Raw genomic sequence first — 7675 nt, forward strand, 5'->3', positions numbered from 1 at the left:
TTATTAAAATATTTGTATAATGACTTCCATAAAATTAGTGAATTAATATTTTTAATAAACTTTAAATACAATGTCTTCCGGATGACGGTTTTATATAAATTAAAAAATAAATTAATATAAAATATTGACACATGAGATCGGTATTTGTCTTTCATACATATTCAAATAGCGACATCATGAGGTCGGTATATTACTTTCGTCCAAATACTGACATCATGAAGTTGATATTTTTATTTCATCCAAGTGAGGCGGTATCTTTTCTTCATCCACATATCAACCCCATGAGGTCGGTGATGTTATTTCAGTTAAATACCGACATCATGAGGTCGGTTTTGCGTAAATCAAAAAATAAAAAATATTATGATACCGACTTCCGAATATCGGTAAAATTAAATATCATGCAATTTAATTAGTTTTAATTTAAATATTTATGGCTTTCAAAAACATAATATTTTCAATTAACTTTAAATATAAATCGTACTCTGTATGACGGTTTATATAAGTTAAAAAATAAACTAATATAAAATACCAACTTCTCGATGTCAATATTATTTATTTAATATGATTCCTTTTAATTATTAAAATTTAATATGATACCGACCTCATGAGATCGGTATTTATATTATATTTAATTCATTTTAATAAAAGAAACATCCAGAGGAGATTCTTTTGTTTAAAATATTTCTAATAATCATAATTTCTATTATTTAGCATAATACTAAAATTTCATTTGACACTTACAATTAATAGTTCAAAAAATGTAATAATCTTGTATTGTTTTATCAAATAAAAAGTTAGGCTTCGTGGAAAAAATAAAACATATATATGTAATCCATATTTAGAGTATGAAACTATGTTGATATGAATTAGGATATAATTATACTTCTATAGAGTAATGTACAAAACTATAAGCCCATCGTCTAATCATGAACTTAATATCTCATGTTATGATGTAGAGGTGAAAAGCTAACATATAATCTATTTCATTATGAAATATGAGATAGTATTATTATATACTTTCGATCTTGAATGTATGTGAAGTGTACTGATCACTTCTTAATTATGATGACATGTAAAGAATATTTCATCTGAGTATGAAATACGTTAATTAATTATATATGAAATACATAATCAATTAAATAAATATCGATGATCAATTTAAATATTGATAAACTTTCATTGATCGATAAAATTAAATTTATATAATTAAGAGGTGTATAATTTAAATTTATAAATTAACTTGATCAATAAATTAAATTTATATAATGAAACTTTTTTTGTTTTTTCTGTTTATAAATAAATAAATAAATAAATAAATATATATATATATATATATATATATATATATATAGAATTACAGACCCAAAGAGGTTGGTATATTTAAATAATATTGACTTCACGATGTTGATATTTATTAAATATTGTTAAATATATATAATTATTTTTAAAAATACTCATATTTCGTGGTCGGTAAATTAATTATTCTAAAAAATGCTGATTAAACACTTCTCTTTAAAAAGAAAGAAGGATAATATCAAAACCCCAAAGAAGTTGGTATAGTTAAATTATTATTTTATTTAAATAATATAGACTTCATGATGTTGATATTTATTAAATATTGTTAAATTTAGATAATTATTTCAAAAAATACCGATATTTCGTTGTTGGTAAATTAATTATTCTAAAAAATATTGATTAAACACTTCTCTTTTTTTTAAAAAAAGAAGGATAATATCAAAACCCCAAAGAGTTTGGTATATTTAAATTATTATTTTATTTAAATAATATCGACTTCACGATGTTGATATTTATTAAATATTGTTAAATATAGATAATTATTTCAAAAATACCGATATTTCGTGGTCTGTAAATTAATTATTCTAAAAAATACTGATTAAACACTTCTCTTTAAAAGAAAAAAAGGATAATATCAAAATCCTAAGTCAAATATCTCTCTCTCTCACTCCTCCCTCATTGAACCACCGCTTGCCGCCCATCCAGCCTGCTCCGGCTGCCGCCGCCCATCCCACCTTGCCCCGACAGGCGCTACCCCACACCATCTGCAGGTCGCACCTCCGCATTGGAGGTCGCGCCGCCTCCATCACACCGGTGCCGCAACCATCATCATCTTGCACAGTGGGTCGTCGCCGCTCCATTACTCAACGTGAATTTTTTAGAACCTTACTAACAAATCTTTTTTGTTTCCATTTAGTTGAAGTGTCTCAAAATTAGAATTCTTATATATTTAGTTTAATTTATTCTTTATGTTTTCCATAATTTGCTTGCATTCTTGTATGCATCTCTCTTAAAAGATGTTTATTGAAGTGCTTGAAGTGTTATTAGAATATCTAGTTGAAAATATATTTCCCAAATATGTTTATTGAAGTGCTTGAAGTGTTATTATTAAGGTAGAATTGTAATGTTTTTGTTGTTAATAAATAGTTCTATCATAAAAAAAAACAATCATACATCCTCGTGTTTGGGATACATTAGTAGGTTGGTGGGAATCCATACTTGAGTTGAGCTCTTGATGTTAGTGAATCAAATTGAACTATTTTGAAATAAAAATATAGATGACCTAAGAGTATGACTTCATGTCCTACTTGATCTTTTTTATTGTATGTGACATGTTCATGTAAATATGTTCAAACTCTATTTTTCAAGTGTTAACTTTTTTCCCTCTTTTCGTGCTAGGCGACTTGGGAAGCTCAACATATAAAAAAGTTGATACAAGATTATACTGCTTCTTTTTTCATAAATAGGTTAATCCTGCTATGCATTTCCTGAAGTACTTAACCACCTTTCTTTACTATACATTGCAAGTCCCTGTTGTGATGAGCCAGATCAGGTGTTAGACAGAAAGATGATCAAAAGGCGCAATATGGTTGTAGATGAAATCTTAGTGCAATGGAAGGACATTCACAAGCTACATGGGAAGACTTTGCTAAAATAAAGCTCAAGTTCCCAACTTTTCTTTTTTGAGGACAAGAATGGCTTTTAAAGAGGAGAAATGTTGCAATTTTGACATTGTTGATAGTGATGTCGTTGTTCACTAAATTCATGAAGTGATACTGAACAACTGATGAAGAAGTTAGTTAGGGAAAGAACATTTTATTGTTTAGTCCAATTGTAGTTTATTTATTGCATTTTAGTTCTTATTTTGTAGCAGTTACTATAGTACGATTGTGTCAGCTAGATTCCTCGGGGAGAAGCTTGACCAAGGCATATATTTGTACCTATCACTGCTTTATGAGAATTGTGAATTGAAATACACACAGTGTTGTTTGGTACAAATATTGATTATTCAGGAATTAGTATGTCAAGTGTTTGGCTTACTACTTTTCACTTAATTTTGTGTTTGATTTAAAACTCTATAAAAAAAATCTTTCCTATTATAGCTTTGTGTTATTATTATTATTTATTTCATGTAATTGAGTCAAGATGGATAACCACCCGAGAAGATAATTTTTTTAAAAGAATTTTCTATTCCATATAATTAGTTAAATGAAATACTATATAAATAAAATTGTTATTAATTAATTTTAAGGTGTGATGTACCACTAAGAAATCATTGACGGTACAATATATTTCTAATTTTTTAAACTTAACATTGATTTAAGACTACTTAAATTGTTCAATACCTAAAGCATATTTTATTATAAAAAAAATTATAGTTCTAGTGGGTAATGACAAACTAACTTGAATAAAAAAACGGAAAAGGGTCAAAAATACCCTTAAACTATCTGAAATAGCTCATATATACCCTTAAACTATATTTTGGCTCAAAACTACCCTTCCCGTCAAACTATTGGGTCAAAAGTCCCTTCTAATTAACGGAAATTGTTAAATGCCATGTGGATGCCACATGGCATCCCAATAGATTTCCACTGCTACATAGACTAAAAGAAAAATGGTCAAAAGTATCCTTAAACTATCCGAAATAGCTCATATATACCCTTAAATTATATTTCAGCTTAAAACTACCCTTCCCGTCAAACTATTGCGTCAAAAGTGACATTCTTATTAGTGAAAGTTGTTAAATTCCACACGTGTCACATTGACTAAATCCCTAAATATTAATTACTCATTTTTCCCTCATTTTATTATTTTCGAGAAACGATTTCACCCTTTCTCCTTCATTTCGCGGCTAAGGTTTCACAGTTTTCCTCGTCGCTGGGTTTTAAAGTGGATATTCGTGGTTATAGGTTAGTAAACTTTTTTCTTATTTTATTGTGTTTATGCCACGAAAATCCACTAAGAAACTTAGCTCCGAAGAAAGTTATAAAACCTTGGCCGCGAAATGACGAGAAAGTTGTGAAATTCTAACTATAATACTTTGAAATCGTAAACGTAATAAAATAAGAAAAAATATTTACTAACCAAATTATGAATATCCACTTCGAAACTCAGCCCCCAAGAAAGTTATGAAGCTTTAGCTGCGAAATTAGGGGAAAATTGTGAAATGCTAACTATCATGCTTTGAAACCGTAAACATAATAAAATAAGAAAAAATATTTACTAACCTACAAACATGAATATCCACTTTGAAACTCAGTCACAAGGAAAAGTATGAAACCCTAGCCAAAAAATGAGGGAGAACGGGTGAATATATCATTTCTGAAATAATGAAATGAGGGGGGAAGTAATTAGGATTTAGGGATTTAGTCTATGTGGCATTGGAACCTTATTGGCATGCAATGTGGCATCCACATGGCATTTAAAAACTTCTATTGATAAGAAGTGTACTTTTGATCAAATAGTTTGACGAGAAGGGTAGTTTGGAGTCGGAATATATTTTAAGGGTAAATATGAGTTATTTTGGATAGTTTAAGGGTAATTTTGACCCTTTCTATTTAGTCTACGTGGCAGTGGAATCCTATTAGCATGCAATGTGGCATCCATATGGCATCAACGTGGCATTTAACAATTTCCGTTAATAAGAAGGGTACTTTTGACCCAATAGTATGACAGGAAGGATAGTTTTGATCCAAAATAAAGTTTAAGGGTATATTTAAGCTATTTTCAATAGTATAAGGGTATTTTTGATCTTTTTCCCTAAAAAATAGAGAAAAATTATTAGTGAAATCATTAAATTACACTAAACGAATTTGGAAATTAAATTTTTTTTATAGCCATTCAAATATAATAAAAAGGAAATTAAATACAAATGAAATTTAGAAAAAGGAATAAGGGGTTAGTTTAGTCATTTAGGGGTCTAATCTAAGGCTTAACAAACGTTGAAATAGTTATCCCTCCATTTTCTAGGGATAAGATAAGATAATATATGATTGATAAGCAATCCATGAATTAATTTAAATGAAGTAACTAAACAATGTATTAAGTGGATTAAATTTTAATCCATGGATTATTCAATCTAATACGGCCTACCAAACGAGTCCTTAGTTAACCTAGTTTCCATTTTATTCAGTTCTTACATTTCTTTCTTTTTCTTAGCTCTTAGTTACTGTTCTATTTATTTTCTCTGGGTTGCAAATTCATTTTGCAACACCACGTGTTAGCTTTCCCATTCCAAAAGTTTTGTAGGTAAAAATTCCAAAGATTGGTTTGCAGAAATTGGGCTTCCACCGCTGTGTTTTTATTGGACATGAATCCAAATAGTGAATACAGAACAAAAAAAATAACATGCTCTGTTGTAACAAAAGTTAACAAATACAGCAGTGAGACCAACATATCCAAATCAAGAGACTGGTAGTGTTGAAAGCATCTCAGCCATAAAAGTTTACCTTCTTTGTTACTTCCCAATTTTAAGGAGTGTGATTGGGACCTTTCCTAGGTAAACACTGAAATCTCAACCATAAAATTTTTCTTCATTTTTACTCCCTTATTTTTCAGGAGTACATGCTCTTCTCCAGTTAAAAAGAAAAAAATGTCAACCACAAAAGATAGTCGTTGTTAATCCTTGGTCTTTTAGGAGTGTATGCACCTTTCACGATTTTAAAGGCTCAACACCGTACTGATCCTTTCAGATATGAACCCCAGGCCCATTTTAACAATCTATCGCAGCAAGAAGTAAAAACAGAAAAGTTAGACTAGTGAACAAGTTTTGAACTCCTCATTCAAGCTAATTCATCTAAGTAATAGTATTACTGGTTTCTTCTTATAGTACAAAATAAGTATGCATAATCGACATCTGGGATAAATTTTAAAAATTTCAGCAGAAGTACTAGATAACATATACATATATATATCTGTTCAAGAGAACCATAAATACCATGCACCAAATTTCTGAAGGTTACAAGCTTGCGGTGTTCATAAAAATTGTGACCTACTATGTGTCAGAACTATCAAAAGAAGCTTAACCCTTGGAAGTTCCTAACAGAATGATACGTAAACTACTTTCCAAAAAGTAGTAAACTTGTTGTGCTCGAAAATCTACATAAAGTTTGGTACTTCTATTGACTCCCATTATAATAATCATCTTAAGCAACTCTCACGTAATACTATAACTTTTTTGTGAGTTTCACACTCTAACTATTAGTTATTCCCTTTTTCTACGTGAAATATCACCATTTACATATACTCAACCAAGATTTTAAAATTTCACACTTTAATTTTAACTTTTTCGTGACTTCCCATGCATCTCACCCATGAATGTTTACCTTCTTTGTTAATTTCCCATTTTAAAGAGTGTGATCGGGATTCGGGACCTTTCCTAGAAAAAGGAACAACTAATACTTGGTGAAATAAACTTTGATATGTGTTTTAATACATAGAACAATTGATAGTTGGGATGTGAAATTGGCATAATATTGATAATTCAGACGTGTATTTTACAATTGGGCCAAACAAATATACATACCAATGAATATAAGCTGCCATCAAGAACTCCAAGAAACTATACCCCTCTCAAGCATTTCATCAAACAGTTGTCCTGCAAACATGATCAATCCAAATCCTGCATACATTCTTAAAATGGTATCGTTTTACATATAAATCTTAACTGAAACCCGACCTCACAGACATCAAATGCAATGACCCACCCGCTCCAATCATCAAACAATGCCCACAAACCTTTAGCACAATAGGGAAAGAGAGTTTATCTGGTTTTAATCCAATTTCTTGAAACTGTTCAAAGAGCTTCAAAGACTCTACTTCCATGGAATATGCTCTCATTATCGAGTTACATGCGAAGATTGATGGACTAATGGGATAATTATGGAAGATGGTAAGGGTGGATTGGAGAGAAATTGAAGAAGAGAATGATATGAATGGAAGAGACGATCTTCTTCATGAAAAAGGGTTGTTTTGATGAACAATAATGATATGAAGTTGGAGAAGATGAATGATAGTTTTCGAACATTGGAAAAGTGACTCAATTTGATGGGAAATCATTTCCAAGCATTTAAAATTTTTATTTGTCTAGACTACCGTGATATTTAATGTATTTTTTATTTATTTATTTTTGGTAACAACTATTTTATTCTTCGATAATTTTATTACTATGAAAAAAATAATATCTGTACTAATTTGCCCTCTTAAGATTGTACAATAATATTAGTTCTTATTTTATCAATTTCCTCTTTTAGACCATCTCTATTTCATCTCTATTTTTACTATTTTTACTGTTCATTCTATATATTTAGAGAGTAAAAATAGAAAATAGATTCTCCAACCACTCTCTGGGTGTGTTTGGTATGAATAAACACATTTTTTA

At 29.7% G+C, this 7675-nt stretch overlaps 1 long non-coding RNA gene across 2 annotated transcripts; it reads right to left on the bottom strand.

The window, feature by feature from the left end:
* Positions 1 to 1807: 1807 nt before the first annotated feature.
* Positions 1808 to 7467, bottom strand: LOC112940475 (uncharacterized). 2 transcript variants are annotated; one of them, XR_003244709.2, is made up of 3 exons: positions 6821 to 7423; positions 4524 to 4577; positions 1808 to 4436 (listed from the first exon to the last, which is right to left on the bottom strand). It is a non-coding gene; the product is annotated as an uncharacterized lncRNA (long non-coding RNA). The 2 variants fall into 2 exon arrangements; XR_003244710.2 differs by lacking the exons at positions 1808 to 4436; positions 4524 to 4577 and adding an exon at positions 5437 to 6015 and having other exon boundaries at positions 6821 to 7467.
* Between the last annotated feature and the right edge of the window lie 208 nt (positions 7468 to 7675).

Source organism: Solanum lycopersicum, chromosome 12 (assembly GCF_036512215.1).
Source record: "Solanum lycopersicum chromosome 12, SLM_r2.1".
Taxonomy (NCBI): domain Eukaryota; kingdom Viridiplantae; phylum Streptophyta; class Magnoliopsida; order Solanales; family Solanaceae; genus Solanum; species Solanum lycopersicum.